Source organism: Vanessa tameamea, chromosome 4 (genome assembly GCF_037043105.1).
Source record: "Vanessa tameamea isolate UH-Manoa-2023 chromosome 4, ilVanTame1 primary haplotype, whole genome shotgun sequence".
Classification (NCBI taxonomy): domain Eukaryota; kingdom Metazoa; phylum Arthropoda; class Insecta; order Lepidoptera; family Nymphalidae; genus Vanessa; species Vanessa tameamea.
In genome coordinates this window covers 3,452,832-3,475,780 of record NC_087312.1, presented here as the reverse complement: position 1 = coordinate 3,475,780, position 22,949 = coordinate 3,452,832, and the positions used below count along the sequence as shown (strand labels likewise).

At 31.7% G+C, this 22,949-nt stretch overlaps 2 non-coding genes across 2 annotated transcripts; both read right to left on the bottom strand.

The window, feature by feature from the left end:
* Window positions 1-10,629: 10,629 nt before the first annotated feature.
* Window positions 10,630-10,703, bottom strand: Trnat-agu (transfer RNA threonine (anticodon AGU)). The gene has a single exon. It is a non-coding gene; the product is annotated as a tRNA-Thr (tRNA).
* Window positions 10,704-11,859: 1,156 nt separating this feature from the next.
* Window positions 11,860-11,933, bottom strand: Trnat-agu (transfer RNA threonine (anticodon AGU)). The gene has a single exon. It is a non-coding gene; the product is annotated as a tRNA-Thr (tRNA).
* Between the last annotated feature and the right edge of the window lie 11,016 nt (window positions 11,934-22,949).

Genomic DNA, 22,949 nt, shown 5'->3' with positions numbered 1-22,949 from the left:
TAATTTTTAAATTGGTCAACATCTAATTACAGTTGATCTTTACACAAAAAATCGAACGTGTTAAATTAATATGGTTAATATTTATGCAAATGAAAACTTACGAGAGGAAATAAAGGCTAACGCAGATTGTTTTACGTATTTTAAATATTTTTTGTAAAGGACGGTTCGGGAAAATTTGCCACGTGATGGTAAGTGGTCACCACCGACCATATACATCAGAGCTAAAGGTAATATAACTGTCAACTAATGTCAACTTCAAAGATGTACTGTCAATGTCAATGTGTTCTTAAATGTCAACTAATCTCAACTTGGCAAACAATATTGCATCTCTAATGTTATATTAGCAAGTTATTAAGTATTATTTTTTAACTAGGATCACGTTGAATTATAATTCACTACCAGAATCGATGTTGATTTTTATCAGGAGTTATTTACTTTCGACCATTAGAAACAAGTTTTTGAAACTAAATTAAAAGACCTACAACTACCTACTATTTGTAATCCAAAAAAAATGTATAAATTGTAGAACTTATTAATTGGCAACAATTTTTTTTTAAGTATTGGGTGTCGCACGAGGCCTTTTTCTTTTTTAAAATGTAAATCTGAAGTTGCCAGTATGGAGCATAGATTATAAATAAGAAGGTACTGATTGAAGGTCACTGCGATAAGTATTCGATTTCATAATATCTGACCATTTTTTATTATATGCTTTTACTATGAATAAAAGTAGTATATCTTGGCAAAAATTGTTCGAAATTTAAACATCAAGCAAATTATATTAAACTAGTTTCCTTCCGCGTGTTTTTCCGCGTGCGTATGTTACTCTCTAGTAAAAAAGTGTTAGGTACATTTTTCCAGAATAAAAAGTAGCTTATATTATTTTCCAGACTATAATCTGTTCCTGAGCCAAGTTTAATACAGATCCGTTCAGACGTTCTGGACAAACTTTTGCATATAAATGCAAAATATTAACTAAAAAAAACAATATTGTTACTAGTCTACCTAGTTATTTATTATATATATGTTAACAAGTAGATACATATATCACTAACAGAGGTACAAGTAACGGGTATATCAGCCCGCCTTAACATTTTACATACAGCATCAATAACGTTTTCGTGTCAAAAGATCGCTGAGATGATTCGTGGATCGTAAGCGATACTCGGAGGATGCAATCGGAGCGCTCAGCGGGTCGCCGGCGATTAATAATTGTTTAATAAGTCCCTCATTACGATCCCACAATCAGACGCGAACAGATATACGAGTGTGGCACCTCGGTACAACTGCGGCCATAACGCGTTATAATTGTTACACCAAGCGAAAATTTGTTTTAATAGTTTTATTTATGGCTTAAGTTTGATATGCAATTTCCGGCTAGCAATAATAGTTTTAGTAATTCAGTTAAATTAATTTTATACGAGTTCTTAATATATTGCACGTTTTGTGTTTGTTTGAGTGTAATGTCCAATTAATAGTAATTGCGTCAAACTCCTTAATTCATTTTGTATTTTCTGACATAAAATATTTCATAAAATTATAAAGAGAAAATTTTTTTTTCATATTCAGTAGTACGAAATTGAAAATTGAGAATATATGTTAACGCTACGTTAAGTTATATTTATAATAGTTTGATAATATAAATATTTATCATTCCTTACACCGCAAACGTCTAAATGCCCCAAACATGACAACTAAGATGTATTTTGTAAGTAGTCACACTGGCTCACTCGCCATTCAAACCAGAACAACAATACCTACCTAGGCTGGCTTGCTCGAAGCCTTACTACTATTAGTAGCCGATTATTTTCCCACTGCTGGGCTAAGGCCTCCTCTCCCTTTGTGGAGAAGGTTTGGACCATATTCCACCACGCTGCTCCAATGCGCGTTGGTGGAATACACATGTGGCAGAATTTAGTTGAAATTAGACACATGCAGGTTTCCTCACGATGTTTTCCTTCACCGCCGAGCACGAGATGATTATAAACACAAATTAAGCACATGAAAATTCAGTGGTGCCTGCCTGGTTTTGAACCCGAAATTATCGATTAAGATGCACGCGTTCTACCAAATAAATGTTAATTTGTTCAATACCTGTTCTGTACTATATGATTAATTTTATTTATCTATTAAGTACTTATGTCCTATTGTTAGAACGTTAATGTTTTTTTTTTTATAAAATGATTTAAACGTATTCGTACTTACTAATAAGTAAATGCTATAAAACAGTCTTAAAAATAAATCCTTGTTTTTCCAAATCCCGATTCATAGATACATCACTATTTAAATAGTTATATAAAAAACACTTCCGGACGCAATAATACTTTTTGAATTAACAAAATGAGTCGCTGGAGGCGATGGGCGGGTGGGCGGCGTACTGGGCGGAACGCCTTGCATTGACAATCAACGAATTTAATTAAGCATTTTGACACATCATATAAGCTATGTCATTATAGTAATATATCAGAATATATTTATTAACTAAAATAAGGCAGCATCTGCTCATATATTTTAAATAACAATCGTTGTGATTTAATTCATTTTTATATACGTAAGCCGTAATAGCTCAGTTTTAATCGCAAATCATGAGTTTCAAATCTGGGCAAATCATTTAATACTTTCTCTTTAATTGAGTCTAAGAGTACGTAGATGCAATCGCATTGAACTCGATTTAATTGTCACATATAAAAAAATAATAATAATTAATATTTTATTTTAATAACTCAAGTACTACTTTGTTATAATTGTTTATCGATCCTCGTTCATAATACTTTATAGAATGTATTTTTAATTTTGTGCGTAATTTGCACAAGTTATTGATCCTTATTCTGGACTGTGTGGTAAAATTTCTTAAGGATACTTGAATATGTCGAACGACATTCTGTTGTATAGTGTGTACCAAACAGCACTGGAGCATCGTGTAGAAAAGGCTCTAAGTTCTCTACTTAACAATTAAGCTTAACATGAAAGAAGGTCACACACACACATCAACAACATTGAGCTTGTTAGGAATATCATAGGCCACATTTTAACAATAGTTTATTTAGAAGAATGTTTTGTCATAATTATACGAGTAGTTAATCTTACCTATAATCTATTAAAGTCATCTTCTAAAACAGTGAATCTAACTAAATCGAATGGTTGTGTTTTATAAAGCTTACTTTTTAAATGCTTAATTTTATTAAACTGTTAATAAATTAAATAACTATAATTAAATACTAAAATTTTATAATATAGCTAGACGGACGGGCAAGTGGGCTACCCGATGGCAAGTGGTCATCACCGACCCTAGACAATAACGCTGTAAGAAATGTTAATCATTCCCTACATCGCCCATGCGCCACCAACCTTGGGAACTGAGATGTGATGTCCCTTATGGCTGTAGTTACACTGGCTCACTCATCCTTCAAACTGGAACACAACAATATCGAGTGCTACTGTTTGGCGGTAGAATATCTGATGATTGGGTGGTACCTGCCCAGACGGGCTTGCACAAATAATTTACCACACATAATATTTATAAAGTGACGAATCTAGAACTAAATATATAAATATATTAGAGCTAAATATTTCTAGATAAAATATAGGTATGTATAAATAAATATATCAAATAACTATAAATACAAAACAAAAGATAAAAGCGACATGTTCCCATCCCCGAATACGAAGAACACAAAATTAGAGGGCATTAAGTATAAAAACACATTCACAAAACGCCGCGCCCATAAACAAATTTGTAACAATCAAATCGGTAATAAAACTCAATCTATGAAATTATATCACAATGGGATTATGGCCGGCTTTATAGTCTAATTATTTTGATTTGTTTTTCCTAATGAGGACAACCATACGTCTCACTATTGCCTACTACAAAAATGTATTACGTTTCGTAAATTCTGATTCATGCTATTTTCAACTTTAATTATATATGCATAAGTTATATAAAGTATTGCAAGGATTGTAGCATGATTTTGAAATTAGTTTATTATTAATTTTATAGTCTCCTAATTGGATGAAACGGTTGCTTTGTTGGATGTCAATCGTTATGATGATTACTTACATCATATTTTAGGTTTCAATGAAATTTTGATATTAGAAATTTAAGAAAGGATTTTTGTACCAATGTTTTTTATATTTATATTTTCTTAGCTGAACGTTGAACCTTGAAAATTTATAAAACTCTACCCGTAGCATACAAATCGTCACCTCTCATTTCACGCACTCGAACTGTGAGTTAAAAAAGTACCTCATAAATAAGCCCTTCCCCGGAACTGAAACTATCTCCATACCAAATTTCATCTAAATCGGTTCAGCGGTTTGAGCGTGAAGAGGCAACAGGGAGTTACTTTCGCAATTATAATATTAGTATAGGTTAGGTTTTGAGATGATTTGAGAGTCAATGCTAATGTAATATAAGTTTTTGTTTTTAATTTAAATATTCTTTTCTTAATACACCAATTCAATAGCAGTTGTTTTTTATTTCTTGAATCCCTTTAAGTTTGATAGCTTTTGCAATACTCTGCCGGTTCATGAATTCAAATAATTTGTTAAAATAATCATTATTATTCAACACAAGATTATAAAGATAAAAATGCGTGGAGTTGATACTTGTTGGCTTTCAGACAGGATATATTATATGTAATTGTATTTAACTAACATAATGTACCTATACTGAATTTCTGGCCGGTTCTTCTCGGCAGAATCTACATTCCGTACCGGTGGTACCTTTAGTTTTAATATAATTTTATAAAATGACTAAAATGCTTGTTAAAAACTACTTAGATTTTTTGATTCTTATATAAAATAACATTCTGTTATTTTATATAAGAATCATGTCAAAAAAAAACGTTGATAAATAAGGCATATTATTCAATAAAAGATTATATTAATGATAAAAAACCGTGAACTTACAGTTTGTCGATTTCTAGACAGGATATATAAAACGTTAATTGTATTTTATTGACTTGTATATAATTAAAATGCTGGAAAATAGTAACTACTGAGTTTCTTGCCGTTTCTGCTCGGTAGAATATATATTCCGAACCGGTGGTAGCTTTACATTCAATTCAACGCTGTAACATGACGATTCAAAACGATTTCTTGAATAAAGAATATTTTCATTATTTTACTTTAAATTAAATTACTTGGCGATAGGGGTTTGCCTTTTTGCGCCTGGGTAGATAGCACCCACTCATCAGAATATGTTCTACCGCCAAACAACAATATTTTATATTGTTGTTTGGCGGTCACAGTATTAAGGGTGAGTGAAACTACAAACGTTATTGGTGGTGCATTGGTTGTGTAAGGAATGGTAAACCCTTTTTGCAGCGCGAATGTCGATGGCGGTTCATGGCCTTCCATTATTATAAGTTAAAAAAAACATTTTGAAACGAGCTATAGGAGGTCTGGGTGTTTGTGGTACCGTCGTTACTTCTAATTTTCCATCACACAAGTGCTTTAGCTACTTACATTGGGATCAGAGTAATGTATGTGATGTTGTCCAATATTTATTTATCGAGAAAGCAATGTAAAAGGCGTATGAATTTTATTGAAATGCGACTCTATAAATGAAATTCCAGGAGATAGTCAAAAACCCGCTAGGTACTCGATTTTAAGCGTCCATATGGACGATGTCATGAACAAACTAACTAATCTGTATAGTTATCGGTGTATATAACTATAGACTAGACTGCCTTGTTGGTCTAGTGGCTAGATGTAACAAATTACAAAGTTATGGGTTGAAACCTCAGGTCGGGCCGATAAAAAGTTATTGGGGCCCGGAAGTTTGAAATGTGCCTCGAGAAACACGTAAAGCCGTCGATGAGAGTGATGGAATAGTGCACTGTTGCTGTCCCATCACTATGACTATGGAAGTGTGAAATAGAGGTTACGCGTCTGCTTGGGAGCATACTTGTGTTTGTCCTGCGTTGGCTGCTCTCCCTTGAGATTTGTCGCCGTGACCCAAATCGTTCAGGATGACGTCATCATAATCATTTACGTTAACAATTATTTAGGTACCAATACATAATTATACAAATAATAATATTTCTGTGATTTTCTTTTTAATCGAAATGATCACGTGATGGTCAGTAATGATCTTCGGTCATAAGCATTATAAATATATGACACTATTTATAGTTTTTTACTAATTGCTATAATCCGAACAAGATTCATTGCAATCTTTTAAATGCAGAACAAGTTTTACGATCAAATATAACAGGAATACGATATGTTAATATTACAAACAAACTGAACGATCATAGTTAAAGTTAAAGTCGAAATCTTTATTCGATACAGAAGCGTTACACTTGCTTATTGATAAAATAAATATCTCTGACTTGAGAGGACCGGTGAACGAAACTTGGCGGGATTTTTTTATCTCATATGTAAAAATTATGGATTTCATTGAAATTACAACATACAATTTTTTATTTGAAATAAGCCTGCAGGCGATCGTTTTATTCGTAAGATGCATAATCGACTAAATATTCGTTAGTTTACGAAAGTTTCTTAACAATTGTTATTTACGATGGAACGTTTTTGAACATTTTCCGTGATCCTGTTGGAAAATTGCAAACATTGTGTTTCACAAAACAATTATTAACCCTGTGTAAGCCGGTAACAGAAGTTGCGAGCTGATGCCTATTGCTAGTGTTGACAATATTTACGTCATTATTTCTGGAAATATATTTTGTACATACATAGATAGTTGATGTTAAAGTTCATGTTTTAGTGTCTAAAATAAAATAAAAAAAAGTGTCCGTATTTGTCCGACTATTGTAGTTTTATTTGAATTCCTACACTGTTCTTCCGATTTAAATTTCGAACAGTTTTAGAAACTTGCACGACGTTTTCTGGACCTGTCGATTGACCTACAATCTATCCTATACCTCAAACTATGAATTGAATAAAAAAATACGCAATGATATAGATATAATGTACGATTACAGATGGCGAGCGTTTCATATCGGACAAATAATTTTCCACATAAAAACATTGCAAAGAGAAATAACTTATTGAACATATATTTATAAATACGTCCAAAATCAATGAAATTAAGCAATAAACCTCGCTTAATTATATTTATCAAAGAAAATCCTATAATTATTTCATCTCGTCGGATCGAACACGCCACTTGATAAAATTTGTTCCTTCATATAATCAAAACGATTCCCTTCGTTAAGGTATCAATCTAATGACGTTGAATTAATCGTTATGATGGGATTTCACGGTGTATTAGAATTCCGTATGTAATTAAATCAATCCGTAAATGGCGCCAGTCAATTAACGATACAATATTTACGAGGAGTCTGTTGCTTCGATCGCGTCTATGTTGATTGAACTCAGTGTATATATCTATTTTAGATGTTGAAAAAGAGTAACTACTGAGTTTCTTGCCGGTTCTTCTCGGTAGAATCTACATTCCGAACCGGTGGTAGTTTTACGTAAAATAGTTTGTTAAATGACGATTCAAAAGTGCTTGTAAAAGCCTACTCGAATAAAGTTTTGTTTTTTTTTTTTTATTAGAAACCCATATCTACTCATGTAATTTACATTCTACACATTCCCAAACTCGAACTCGCTTTCCACAAGTTCCGACTACTGATCCATCTCGACATATTGTTATAATTAACTTTAAGCTGTGTGATACAAACTTGCCCGGTATTAACTTAGGACAAAAACAAGTCAGTTTTTGCCCTAAGTTAATGACATAAAACGTTAAATAACGGTTAACAACATTGCAACTGCTATGAGCATTTATCGAATAGCAAGAAATTATAATTAGATAATTAGGTAGAAAATAATTTTTAATAACAACTTAAGATCATAACTGCTTTAATCATGAAGCAACGCCGCAAAGGGATCTTTAAGTGCAACGCTGTATATCTCAATTGAACAGGCATGTGCGATACTGTGCTATGGACGCGAAGCTATAGCGATGCTACTAATATTAAATTCCTCTTTGATCGGCCAGATTATAATACAGATCCTGTTAGTTCGGATATTTAAATAGTAAATTTTATATCTTATGTACACGTTGATGTATTTAATAGCCCGATCGGAGATGGCCCAGTGGTTAGAACGCGTGCATCTTAACCGATGATTTCGGGTTCAAACTCAGACAGGCACCACTGAATTTTCATGTGCTTAATTTGTGTTTATAATTCATATCGTGCTCGGCGGTGAAGGAAAACATCGTGAGGAAACCTGCATGTGTCTAATTTCAACGAAATTCTGCCACTTGTGTATTCTACCAACTCGCATTGGAGCAGCGTGGTGGAATATGCTCCAAACCTTCTCCTCAAAGGGAGAGGAGGCCTTAGCCCAGCAGTGGGAAATTTACAGGCTGCTAATGATTTATTCAATATGAAGACAGAACGTAACCTTAAAGACAAGGTTGGAGCTTTGTTTAACCACTGATTAATATTGACTGAGACTCTTTTTTATTAGACAACAAATCCACACCACAGATAAGGTCAAAGCGAGACATATACATACATACAAAATAAAACCGCCTCAATTATCAACATAAGATTCTATCGGTTTAATGATGTTAAATGAATTGAATTTATTTTCTGATAGTGTAGATAGAAATTTTTAATTATATAGCATATTTTAGCATTCAGTATGACCGTGTGTTTATGAGAATTGCGTGTCGAAGGCTCCAACAGAATTATTATTTGACGCAAGGGCGCGATCAGTACGTTCCTGCCTTAAACGGTTGTTATTACGATGTTTTCGGTAAAGGTGATCGAATAAAATTGTTTTTATGAAATAAATAATAATTGTAACATTTACTTTTAAATACTTATGAATATTTAAATAGTATATGTGCACAATACGATGAATTAATTGAGTGTAATAATGGAAAATAAATACATAGTCATTTCATCACGATGAATTTTTATACTTAATAGTTGTAAAATAGTTTCAATGTTACTAATATGAACGGCTGAACGGATTTTAATGATATTTCGCACAGAGATAGATTGCAGTTTGGAATGGTACATATGTTACTTTTTATCTCAGAATAACATATCGAAATCCCCTCACTCGCGGACGAAGCCTCGATTGGAAAGAAGTTATTAATTCAGAACATATTTTGTATCCATATGTTCGTCTGTATATTATTATCTATGAAAAATATTCTGTTTAAAATTAGCAAATATCCCGCGTTAAGAGTATGAGTAAAATAATTCCCCTGAACTCGCGCTCGGCTTTCGCCAAAGAATGTAATTAACTGAACATCACTAAAAATAATTGGGAACAAAAAGCGATCCGCTCCGGGTCGTCGTTTATTACTTTGATTGCCCTTGTTATTGTTATGGGTATGGGGCTCAACGACGATCACCGTGCAACACTACGCAACGCCGTGTCACACAGTGTCCGTATCTCCCGATCGAACGCTCATTTACTGTGTGGAGTCAATCGTGCGGGTGTTGCTGGAAAGCGGATTATATGTTTATCATTTTACGACGCCGTTTGTGCCGCCGACGAAAGGGCGCGTGACGTGCTTTACAGAATTTATACAATAAAAAGGAATCGTAGTTTTATATGTTATAATCCCATAATATTTTTTTTGTACTATACTGATATGTTTTAAACGTTTGTTTGTATGATAATCGTAGTATATTATTATTTTAAATGTGATGCTTGTATTGTAGTTATTAAACTGGTGATGGTTAAGTTGATACAAGAGATTGATCGTTGTGTTAATCTGTTCGAATATAATTGATTATGAATTTATGTTTTTTTTTATTTGTATTAAACCTTCATAATCCGTAAGACCGCAAAGGAACAGCTTCACAGAAAATTTAGTGTTTGCTCAACTGTGGGCAACTGTCAAACCTGGTTTACATTGGTATTCTTTCTTACTACTTAAGAAAAAAAAATTGGGAAGGAAATTTTAGTTCCTAGCAACCAAGAAAACTTCTTTAGTAATTTTTGTAAGGGTTAACTTTTTAATGAAAATTTGATAATCTAATGAAAACTAATACAAAAACATGTACTTGTATATCCTTTTTATATTTCTTTTAGAAAAGTAAATAATAAGAACTCTTATGTATCAAAACTAAGAAAATATATCTGAAATGAAAATGGTATTTTATCTTTACTTTATAAAAGTAAAGTAAAGATTCACTTTACTTACCCTCTTGAGAAGACGTTTTAGAGGTTATTTCACCACGCTGCTCCACTGCAGTTTGATTTCAGTGAAATTAGACACATACAGGTTTCCTTACGATGTTCTTCTACCGCCCCGCACTATGTATAGCTAAGCAATGAATTAAATTTAGCACCAAACTAGGAACTCAATGTACTCTTGCAATTTCAAATAAAAATCGCAATGTAAAATGTCGATGAGTAATTTTACCGAGTTATTTATGATGCATATTCATTACTTCCTCGTTGATAAAGAATGTTTTGAGGACACCTGCCTGTTTCGGAAGACATTCTTGCAATTAGTGCTTATTTTTTTGCGAAGTAGTTTAACGGAATCAACTCCCAATCTTTCCATCTTAACGAAAACATTCTAACCATCGGTTTGCTGACTAAAAATAAATTATAACTAATCTATCTGAAAGAAAGTCTTATTCAGGAATTCAATAAATTCAAATAGTAAATAAAAATCAAAGGCCCCGGTGAGATTCGAACTCACGATCTCCTGTTTACTAGACAGGCGCTTTAACCAACTAAGCCACGGCGCCGATGTACTAAGGGATGAAAATAAGGGCGACTAGTTTTGTTTCAGTTTATATATTTTTAACAAGGGGAATCATTTTAATAGTGTGTTCAAGCCTTATTTAATTTTAACGATCGCAACAAAGTTGTTTAGTGCTACAACAATTACCGCACAAGAAGCTATAATTTTAAATAGTTTTCAGAATAGATAACGCTTCGCCTTAATTAAGTCTTTAACCCATTTAGGGGCATTTTTCTTATCAATGCTGATAAGGAAAACGTTACACTGATTGATGCAATTTTACGTTTCACTGATTCCTCATGCCACTGATAATATGCTGTTTTCATTTGCATCTAATTATATCCTGAATACTTAATTTTTAGATTTAATGCCTGCCTGCCTTATACTATTTAAAATAAGATTTAAAAAAATAAATATATTTTTTAGTGTCTTAAAAAGCGAAGGGGCTTAAACCCAAGTAAGCAGCACTGAATTTTCATGTGCTTAATTTGTGTTTATAATTCATCTCGTACACGGCGGTTAAGGAAAACATCGTGAGGAAACCTGCCTAATTCTAATTTCAACAATATTCTGCCACATGTGAATCCACCAAACCGCATTGGAGCAGCATGGTGGAATGTGCTCCTAACCTTCTACTCAAAGGGAGAGCCTTAGCCCAGCAGTGGGAAATTGACATGTTGCATGTTGTAATGTTTGTGTTTATAATAGGGATTCTTGTCGCTGATTTCAGTCTTTTGTTTATTCAATTAAATGTCGAAGAAAATGTCTTTCGTGTGCACTTCCTAAGCCAAAAGTTGATTCTGGTTGGATTCTTGTAACCAGACGGAAATGTTTCTATTAACGCGTCGAGCCGATATAAAGTAATCCGGTTTTAGCAAACTTAAACAACTAATACGTCTACTTTTTACTAACTAAGCCGCTGGTGACAACTTATTAAATTCTCAAAAATCTAACAGAAGTTCGGAATGAATACCTAAAAGAACTGACAAAAGAAACTCTACGGCATAATATTTCTTTCTTTTCTTTCGAAATAATATGATATTTAGTAGTAATAAGCTGAGGCCGAAAATTGCTTATCCATAGAACAAATTTCGTATCGTTATGTAAAAAAAAATATTTTTTAGCAAAAGCAATTTCACTTACGAATTTAGAAAATTACAAGGCACCGGTGAGATTCGAACTCACGATCTCCTGTTTACTAGACAGGCGCTTTAACCAACTAAGCCACGACGCCGATGAGTTCTCTGACGAATCTAGATTAGAATATAAGCTTAAATGTTTTTTTTAATCATAATTACAATTATTAATAAATTTATAATTTGCGATAATTCTATATTATATTAACTAAAATAGAACCAGGGAAGAAATTTATTCGGTAATAAAAATAAATAGTTTGGATGACTCGTACTTGAGAGTCTTAAAACCAATAGAGGCGCAAAAAATAACGCAGGAGGTAATGTACGACGCGTTTGCTCGAGCGTACGCGCTACTTCGTAGCAGCGCTGTCTTGTGTGTACGCGAGTGGGTTCGGTTATGCGTGGGTAAACGCAGCTTACGCAGATATGCTCTACGTTGGTACTTATTTACTCTCAAATAAACGAGGCTCCAGGAATATATATTAACGTATGTTCTTAAAACATTCAAACACATAAATATAATAGGCTGTGCCTATGTACATAAATATATATTCCCAAAAAGTATAACAGAACACTTCAATAATTATAATTTGCTACATTCATACCTCCTTTCATGTTTTAATTGTAAGGATTTCTTAAATAAATAATAATGAATGTTGCCCAAAACAAAGTCAATAATTGTTGTTTAAATAATTACAAAATAGAATATGTTCTATTCTTAATTTAAAAACGGATTTGTCATATGACAATTTATTTTTAAGTGTTTATAACGTTGTACGGTCCGTACTTACGGTAACTAATTTATTTAACTGCATCTCAACACGCAAAGCGACAATAAAACAAACCCAGCCTTTGTTCTTTGTAACCTGTTCAAATTAAATTTACTTTTTCCTTACTAAACTTAATGTGGATTAAATATCAATTAATTTAATAATTTTAAAATCCTTAATAATATATAATTAACAAATATTTAAACGCGTGTTGTAAAGTGACATACTTTTTATCAGAAACGTTGCACTCAAACGTTACATACAGAAACTTTGCACGCAAATTCGAATTTGATTTTTACTAATTTTTGTTCCAATAAGTTATATTTGATTATTAAAGGTTTTATATTAAAGTTATATAATAAACAAAGAAAAAATAAGAATTAAAAAACCTTATTTCTAACCAAGTAACGAATAACTATCTATCATAGGTTAGGCCACCTTGAATATATGTTTTATAAAACCCTAATTCGGGATATAGGTCTTTTTTAAAATACTCATACTGTATTCCCTTGTTATATTTGCAGATCTGCAACATATTATGCTACCGTCTATATTCTAGAGTCCAGACCAACGAGGTAGTCAATGAAAAAGATTATTGAGATTCCTTTCGGTAAAATCTACATTACGAACCGATTTTAGATTTGATTAAAACTAACCTCCTAAAAAGCGGCCAAGTGCGAGTCGGACTCGTCCATGAAGCGTTCCCTAGCAGCAAGTAACAAGGTTTATGTTTATGAAATTAAATGTTTTTTTTTATATTGAGTTGATTGAATGAGAGGTAAATTGTGGTTTACGATTTATGAAATAAGAAAAAAAACAAATACTTACTAGATTTTTTTTAGAAGTTACAGAACACACATTTTACGACTTTGGAAGTGTCTCTCGCGCAAACTATTCAGTTTAGGAAAATTATGTTAGAAACCTCGAAATCATTTTTGAAGGCCTATCCATAGATTTTTATCAAACCCCACACGTATGGGTTTTGATGAAAAAATGTTTTTTCTGGATTCAGTTCGAAGTATGGGGAACCTCCAAAATGTATTGTTTTTTTTTTCTATTTTTGTGTGAAAATCCTAATGCGGTTCACATAATACATCTACTTACCAATCTTCAACAATATAGTTTTTATAGTTTCGGAAAAAAGTGACTGTGACATACGGACGGACGGAAAGACAGACAGACAGACAGACATGACAAATCTATAAGGGTTCCGTTTTTTGTCATTTGGCTACGGAACCCTAATAAAAAAAGCGAATCAAAGGTTGTTAGAGCCAACGCGAAAACAGCCAAAAAAATATAGAGACAGCAAATGTACTAGCGCACATACTTGTACTAAAACATATTTTGCGTATTCAAAATCGGTCAGAGAAGATCATCAATCATCATCAATATATTAATAGTTATTAAAAATAATTATACACAATTTTTAATAATTTGTTATTACATTCTACTTGTTGGTATGCCGTCTGGGTAGGTATCACCTATTATTGTTAACAATACCTAGTATTGTTGCATTCAGGTTTTAAGGGGGAGTGAGCGCAAGTAGGTAACAGGCACAAGAGACATAACATCTTAGTTCCCATGCTTGGTGTCGCATGTCGTTAATATTTCTTAAAGTGCTAATGTGTATGGCCGGTGGTGATCCTTCATCAGATGAACATCAGTTGACCCATTTACCCGTCCGCCAAACATTCCATAAAAAAAAATGAAACCATCTGGTAACATACACGTAAAACGGTTAAACGAATGCACTTTCGAATGGAGCGTTAGATACTTAAGAAACAACAGAATTTCTTGATAAGAATAGATTCAAGATTCAATTAGATTCTCAATTCTGAGGTGCTTGTTTCCGAACCGTCGCGTTGGCACGACTCTAACAATCAAAAATCAAGTGTAACGGTCATACATTTAATAAAGATTTCGGCTTTTATGTGATTGTCTATAATCAGAAATATATTGTGACCGAAGTTAGGACTTAAAGTACAAACGTGTTCCATTCTTCCCCATTAAAGAAACATTAAAAAAAAATCCAAAAATCCATCTTTTACGTTATAAAATAAACTTATATTCGAAATTTCAGCTTTCCAGACTCAATAGTTTTGGCTGAGCATTGAAAGTCCGTGAGGACAAATGATTTTATAAGTATAGATTAACCGAACACTAGGGGACCGTTAGCGTGCGTTACACGATTACCCGCCCCTTACGACGGGGTCTTATCTGTCATCTTTACACGCATTACGTGATATCTTATTCTGTTGGTGCGTGATTGTCTATTGGTTTAGTAGTTAATAGTGTGACAGAAGATTAGGTTGTAAAGTGGGGGAGAATTATTTTACGATAATATATAGTTTCGGATAGATCTCTATAAGGTTATTCAAGAGAATCTCCTCGTTGCCATTGTTCTATCGCTTTTTATAAGTCTTGAGTATATGGTAACCATAAATAAATAACAAAATTAATTAATTAAGTTCATTAAATTCTAGAGGAAAAAAGTATTTTCAAGAAGTCAAACATTTAATAAATAAGTAAACTGTATAAGAACATATAAATTTCATAATATGATAAATGTTTGGGTTGTATGTTAAAAATATTATGTCTATCACTTATATTAATAGATCTCTGCCAGAAAATGTAGAGAAATCGAGAATATTTTATAAATAAATGTAGTTTTTAGAAATCTATAGTGGACTACTAAACTACTTTTGTCAAATTTTTCGTCTTTCTTATATCAATAAATAAAAAAATTAATTGATAGACTCCGCCCTCGAGGGTCGATAACTTATCTCGATAAATGTCTCAATCTTTTTTAAACTATATATATAAAATCTTTTTTTATATTTTTTCACTTTTAATTACACAACCTTTGTATTATTTATAATATTAGTATACGTGATTTAATCTATGGGTAGAAAAAAAAAGTATTTTAAATATACATTTATATACACTAAATAAGAATAAATAAATCACATACAATAATTACGTAGGCTGTAAGATGTTGAGCACCAAGCTTCGTCACGTGACGCGCTGGTAAAAAAATCAATTTGTCATGAGTTCTTTTGAGAGTAACTCGGGGTAATTTGGCTCAAGCGAGCGTGCTTCCTGCTCGTTTATAAGTTCCACAATTTACACCTCTATTCCCCGGATGTTGATACTTTTCCAAAGTATTTGTTGTTTTGTTGATCGACCTTTTAGGTAAAGCTTAAGAAGCTAGTTATGTAAGTATCTTTATGTATATATTATATGAAAATCACTTTAGGATCATATATAAAATATATATTTATAACTAAAATTAAGACTCAACAAATAATTATAAATATACCTAAAGTGATCGTATATATGACAAATGTGTGTATTTTGCTATTAAAAAAATATTTATAATAAGCGTTAATGGTAAATAGACTAAAGTAAGAGCTGAACGAATATTTAAACAAATAAGTTCTAGCCCAGCCGATATATATATTTTTTTATTCTCTGACTAAATTATGACGGGTCAGTTTAGACTTGACGTAATTTTATAATAATAATGGTTTATAACTGACAACAATAATCTTTATATATAATACAAAACAGTTCAGTAACTTTTTCTTCTCTGTTTGTAAACTGTATTCTTTTGTTTGGCAGTAAATTTACCACCATATAAAAAACATCGAAACAAGGAAATGCGTATAAGATGTTTTCCATAAATTTACAATAATTAATTGATAACGGGCGAATTTACAAGCATTACAAACAAATGTACTATTAGTCAATTTAAAAAAAATGATATTCAAATTATCGATCGAATGCTGAAAATACAATTATTAATAATATTAGGTTCTAGTCACTTATATCCAAAATTACTATAAATAAAATAGGCAACAATTTCCTGAACCATTAACGATTAAAGTTGAAAAACTTAATGTAAAACAAAATTGAATTTTCGGTAAGTAAAGGGAGTTCGTTTATAATTATTTTTATTGCTTTTAGATGCTATTTTGTGTCATTCACTTAACCTGTTATCGACATGAGACCGCTAATCCAACATCACTAAAAAGAATACAAGATTATTCCTTTGTGTTCCGAAGTCGTCCGTGTAACATGAACTCTAGTGCGGTGCAATAAAGGATATTATCGATATCAAAAATTGTAAAATTAAATTTAGACGATCTGTTGAATTTGTATAAAAAGGTAACCGTCAATAACTAATCATGAAACAGACCCCATTCGTTTCCTAATTATACTAATGTGTATTTGATTCGTCATGAACGTGAATAAATTTATAATAGACTATAATTGTCATTGTTTAAAACTATTTTTAATAGTACTTTCTTAAATTATAATCTTTATTAAATACTAGTTCTAGGCTGCTTCGCTCGCGTTCGTGGTTGATTGTCGTCGTCAGGTGTTAGATATAAAAAAGTACGTCCTATGTCCTACTTTGAACTTCAAGCTTGCTACATATCAAATTTCATCAAATTCGGAAAGAGCAACAGATAGAAAGAGTTACTTTCTCATTTATAACATTAGTGTTGAAGTATAGACTAGATCATTTTTAGAATTTAATACAAATTTATTTAAGGTGAAGATGTACTGTATTCATAAATAAATGAAGATTACCGCTTTCGCAACGGCTGACATTTTTATGGCTAATTAGCTGCGTCGTACATATAATAGTTCCCAAATGTGCAAGCACAAGTCCACTGTCTATTCTCTTATAATCTGATGTGACGGCACAGTCGACATGGCCGGAAGGAATACCGTTACAGTACTAAAGGGTTCACGCCCTATCCCAGGCATGGGAGTATAAACAACTGAGAAATTCTTGACTGAATTACTTTTTTAATGCCTTGAACTGGCGTTGGAACTGAAGAATTGTAATGCAGCTGTTTAGATAATAACAAGGAAGCTCAGTGCAAAAATTATATTAAATTAAATAAAAGTTACTAAATTAATAATAAATGTTTATTAATTTATTTTAACTGCTTACAAATTTGCATGACCAATGACTTTAACACAGTTTACCAACTTGTATGACGTGAGAGAGACGACCATTATAGTCAGAGTAATTACAGGCGCGAGGATAATGACATCTTACAACCCGTGATCAACGGTCCGTGGATGACGTCAGAGTGTCTTATATTTGTTAAAGTGGCATTGTCTATGAACGAAAATCACTTACCATATGCCAAGTCCTTTTGCTCAACAGATTTTTTTTGAATACTTTAAATATTATATGTGTACGAAGGTCTGCGTCTCAATGCGTGAGAATAATTTTATATTATGAAGCATATTTTGAAACCTATCCTACATGATATTCAAAGACAGGGTATTAAATGTTATTTGTATCCTTCCAAATTTAAATTAAATTATCAGAATTAAATAATCAATTAATTATTTCTTTTATAAAATATGGATGCATATTAATAATTACATAAAGGAGATAAATCAAATTAATTACCAGAAACACTTTGGTTTAGCAATTTTCACATTATTAACGTACATGTTGGAAGGGTCCAATCAAATATTAGAGTTATCGCGAGAAACACGTACACATCGTACGGCAACAGCACATCGATACGATTTGAAATTGAAAACGAAAATCGCAATGTGAAATGAGAGTACAGCCTACGTGCCGCTATTTAGCACCCAAACGGAGCAAGCGCAAATTGGAAATCAAAACAACCATCCACAATCGAAACTAATCGAATCTTTAACGTCGTGATCGATAACATACCATCTGAGTATCGAAATCACGATTATTTGTGTACAGTCGAACGCATCGACATCATAACTGACAACACTATAGAGCTCGAATTTATTTCAACTAAAACTACAATCTGATATTGAATGATTTGAACCTTATCTCTTACGAATAAGATTTAAAATCAGCCAATGACTCGAGTGTTGTAAGAATTGTTTCAAAGTCGAAACTCGATGTTAATCGAGTATCGACGATGTTGCCGCGTTTACAGTCTTGTCGAGTGCACCTATTCCTTTGGATTATATTAAATTATAGCTAGGAGTGAAAATCGTCTCGTAATGTGTTGCCAGATTGCCGGCGTGGGACTGCGAACGTATCATTTGGTTCGATTCACTCGACGCATGATGCTGATAATGCACCGTAATCTTTGAATTAGTGATACATTTGCCTGTTTTAACGTTTCTTAAAATCAATTATTGTAGTGTGTGTTGATTCAAATAATATTATGAGAAAAAATAATCACGTCTGATATTAAATTAAATGTGATCGGAATGTAATATGATTGACACATTTTACAGATTAATAAAGATGATCACATATTAACGTGCATGTATTGAATATTAAAGAACAAAAATGCGTAATGTTTAACGGTTCGCTTAGCGACGTAAAAGTCGCAGGTTCAATCCTGGTCCCTCGGGCTATTGTCGTTTACGCCTAGCTCAAGCTTTGCTACTAATTCCTTAACGGGCATTGTTGATATTCCTTAAAAAACTGTATGCGACTGAACACGATTGGCAGAAGTAAAACATTCTGCTGTTTGTTTTACTCAAATCGCGTCCAAAAAATTGTTACATCAGAAACATTTCTAAAATTTTATAATGTTATAGTAATTTACTTTAGGTTTATTTGGATAAACAAAATATAATAGAACTAGCTGTTGCCCGCGGTTTCGCTTGCCTTTTACTTTTATTTTCAATTTCATTAAATTAGTGTCTTGTCCGTGAAATATACTAGTAACAGACAGACAGAGTTACTTTCGCATTTATAATATTGTTATAGATTCTTCAATATATTAAAATAAAATAGATATAAAAGTACATAAGCTAATTTATTTTCCATGAAGGAAGATTCCGTGAAGAGATATTAACATCAGTTAAAACAACATTAGCTTCATTACGGTCGCTTGCTTTGCCTACGTTGTACTTTGCGTTTCAGTTAAGCTGGACCGATAATTTGAACGTGTGGTTCCGTATAGTTTTTCAATCTATTATATATTATACTGTTTTAATATGATGTCTTATTATCTCTTATAGATAAAGGTTTTTTATAAGAATTCAGATAGAGTGCCTACAGATTTTTTGTATCTACTAACAGACATATACACACTTACAGACTTATATAGTACATATAAAAGTATTATTTAACAGAATATATAATATATTGTATTATTAAATTCCAATACAAATTCCTTCATTCATTGTTGAAGTCAAAAACTATCAACTGTTTTCGGTTCGGAAAAGAAAAATATGCGAGAAGAAGCGGCAAAAGAAATTCAACAGTTTTTTTGTAAAAAAATATAATTGCTTCAATTTTCATACATCCAAGAGGCGATCGTTTTATTCCCGAGATGTGTGCTATCTATGATATTTGTAATTATAAATGACATACCAAGTATATTATTATATCCTTTACTCGTAAACTTCTACTTTATATGTAGCAGAAAAAAGGCAACGCTATGTAAAAAAACATGTAATTATTTCTACAGGTGTATCACACAACCCTAAATCTCATATAAAAAACGAAGTTAGCACAACTAATGTCAGTGTAATGAGCTCCTTATCTGAATAATTAAAAGTCGATTTAGTGCACTTTCTATCAACCCGCTCTCAGACGAGTCGATTCCTAGAAATGACATACTTAATCGTTTTAACTGACACAGTTTTTATGTGAACATTTATTACATTTATGTAACTTGCTATAAACTATTGAGATTTTGCAGTTTCGTTTGGTTATTATGATTTCTAAACAATATTTTACATTCCATTTCACGGACGATACTGTCTTTAACAAAAACATTTTAATAATCAAACAATATGCGCAAAATTTATGTTGCTAACCTTTTATAAATATTGAGAGGTTTTGTGTTTTATTTCATTTTTCTCTTGTTGTAATAAATAATATAAGTACATATTATATAACTTCACTTTGTAGGTACAAGCTTGTCTGGATAACCCATTCATAGTATATTCTACCGTCAAGCAGCAATACTTTGTATTGTGGTTTCGGTTTGAAGGATAAGTGAGCCAGTGTAACTACAGACACAAGGGGCTTAATACCTTAGTTCCCTAGGTTGGTGGTGCATTTAAGATTAAAGGAATGATTAGTGACCACTTACTATCAGGTGACTAATTTACCAAAAAATATAAATTCACTGATATCAAAACTATATTTAAATGTTTGTGTTTGAACGATTAGCAAAATACACAAAAACATGTACACAAATATACAAACGTATACATAGTATTTTGTTCATTGTTGTTACCATTATTTATTTGTTGTACATTTATAATTTAATTTCCAGAAGACACCATTTGAATTTTAGAACTACTGACGTTTCCTGTCATTATCCGATATCACTTCTGTTTACCCTGTTCTAAGGCGGAGACACAGTTAATCTAACATCTGTTTAGTGACATGGCTAACTGGGCGAATCCTTTTAGGTGTGATTAATGACTTTATGAACATTACGGTTAATATATGATATAAATTGTGACCGTAGTTTAATTATGTCGCGTTTTGTTTTAGCTGACGTCAAAGAATTCGTTAGGTAAATGATTTTAATTATTATTTATTACGATTTATTAGTCGCTGTTATGTGTAAAATCAAAATAAACGAAATAAATGTTATTAGGATTTTCGATGATAACGGTTAAAAATAACTTTTAGCTGACTCAACCTACCTTGCCTAAAAAATTGTTTTTTTTTTTTTTTAATGAACTTAATGAATATATTGATATTTTTCCTGTGGTATTTTGTCATTATTTTTACTCACATTAAATAAATCAACTTTATTTATGCAGGCTTTAAAAAATATTTTTGAAGTGTTTTTATTTTATTATTTTTCTTTACATTTTTTTACGTATCATAGTACAATAGTGTTAATCTTTTTCATTTTTGTGTTACTTGTACAAAAATCTCCTTATTTATTTATTTATTCATTTTTTACATAAGAAACATAAGAGTTGAATTTATTAATTGTTGACAATAGAAAAAAAAAATGCTTTCTGTCATCTGCATTCTGTCTGTTTAGCTCTCTATGGCAAATTCAATATTAACATTAGTTTAATAGAAATATGTTTTTATTTTAATTAAAATGATAAAAAAAATATGATGACAGCCATATATATTTTTTCTAATAACATAAGTAGATATTTAATATCTCATATACTAATTATTTTTTCTGTTTTATCAGTCCTGTTAAATTCATTCAATATCATAACGTATACAATAATAAACCCCACAAAAAAATGTAAATGAAATTTCACCTGTTATATTTAAGGTAAAATTAGATTGATTGTATAATGATTATCCACAGTCGCAGCATCCGCCGGGAGATCAGTCATCTGGAGAGGTTTACGTGAATTAGTCTGGGCTGTATTGTGAACAAATCTATAGACTTAAATTTGCTTTGAATCATTTATTTTATATTTTTGACAATTATGTTTTTTTTTTTAATTTATCTTTGGTCCTTTGTCGAAGTGAGGTTAGGCTTTATCTAAATATGAAATATCATTATTACGTATGAAACATCTCGTTTTCCTTGTCTTCGCACAGTTCGGATAGTCGCCTCATGTTTCGTTTAAACGCTACAGTATTCTTTCAGCAGCTCCTATTTCTCAATTAATAAAAAAATATATTTATATGATACTTTTTTAACGACGTATTTATATAAATTAAATTGTATAAAAAATAACAGTAGCTACTCAAAAAATAACGGTTGACTAACAATAAAGAAAAAGGTACTTAAAGGTTTGAAAATGTTTATTATTCCAAAAGAATGTTATAGGTAAACTTTCATTTAAAGGAACTTACCGGTTAGCTCATAAATAATAATTTAACATATATATTAAGCGTACAGAGAAATCCAAATATACATAGTTCAGTTTCCTTCATAAGGTGGTAGCAACAATAACATATTTTTATAAAGTGGCCAGTTTTATTTTACATTGAAGCACTAGCATAAATGTATTTCCCTATTTCTATAGACTAGAGACCAGCCCCGGCGACGCATAGGTGCAATTTATTAATAAAAAAATGATATTATATATAAATATAATCTATAACTACTCTATAGCACTAAGGAATAATGTAGTTTAAAAAAAAAGCATTTAATCATTTGTTCCGGAGCTTATCCCCAACATACAAACAAACAAATTTTATTTCTTTACCATACATTATAGAGTTGTGCTGATATGCTGGATATAGACATCCAGGTATGCAGGTCTGAATTTAAAAAAAATGTACAATTTTAATATGTATCTAATTGTATAGGAATGTAATATACATGTTAAAACAAAATGAATATGATCGAAGTGTATCAGTTCAAAGAGTACCAAAGTCGGCTTCATTACCGATAATGAAGCTGTAAAATTATTTTTCTACAT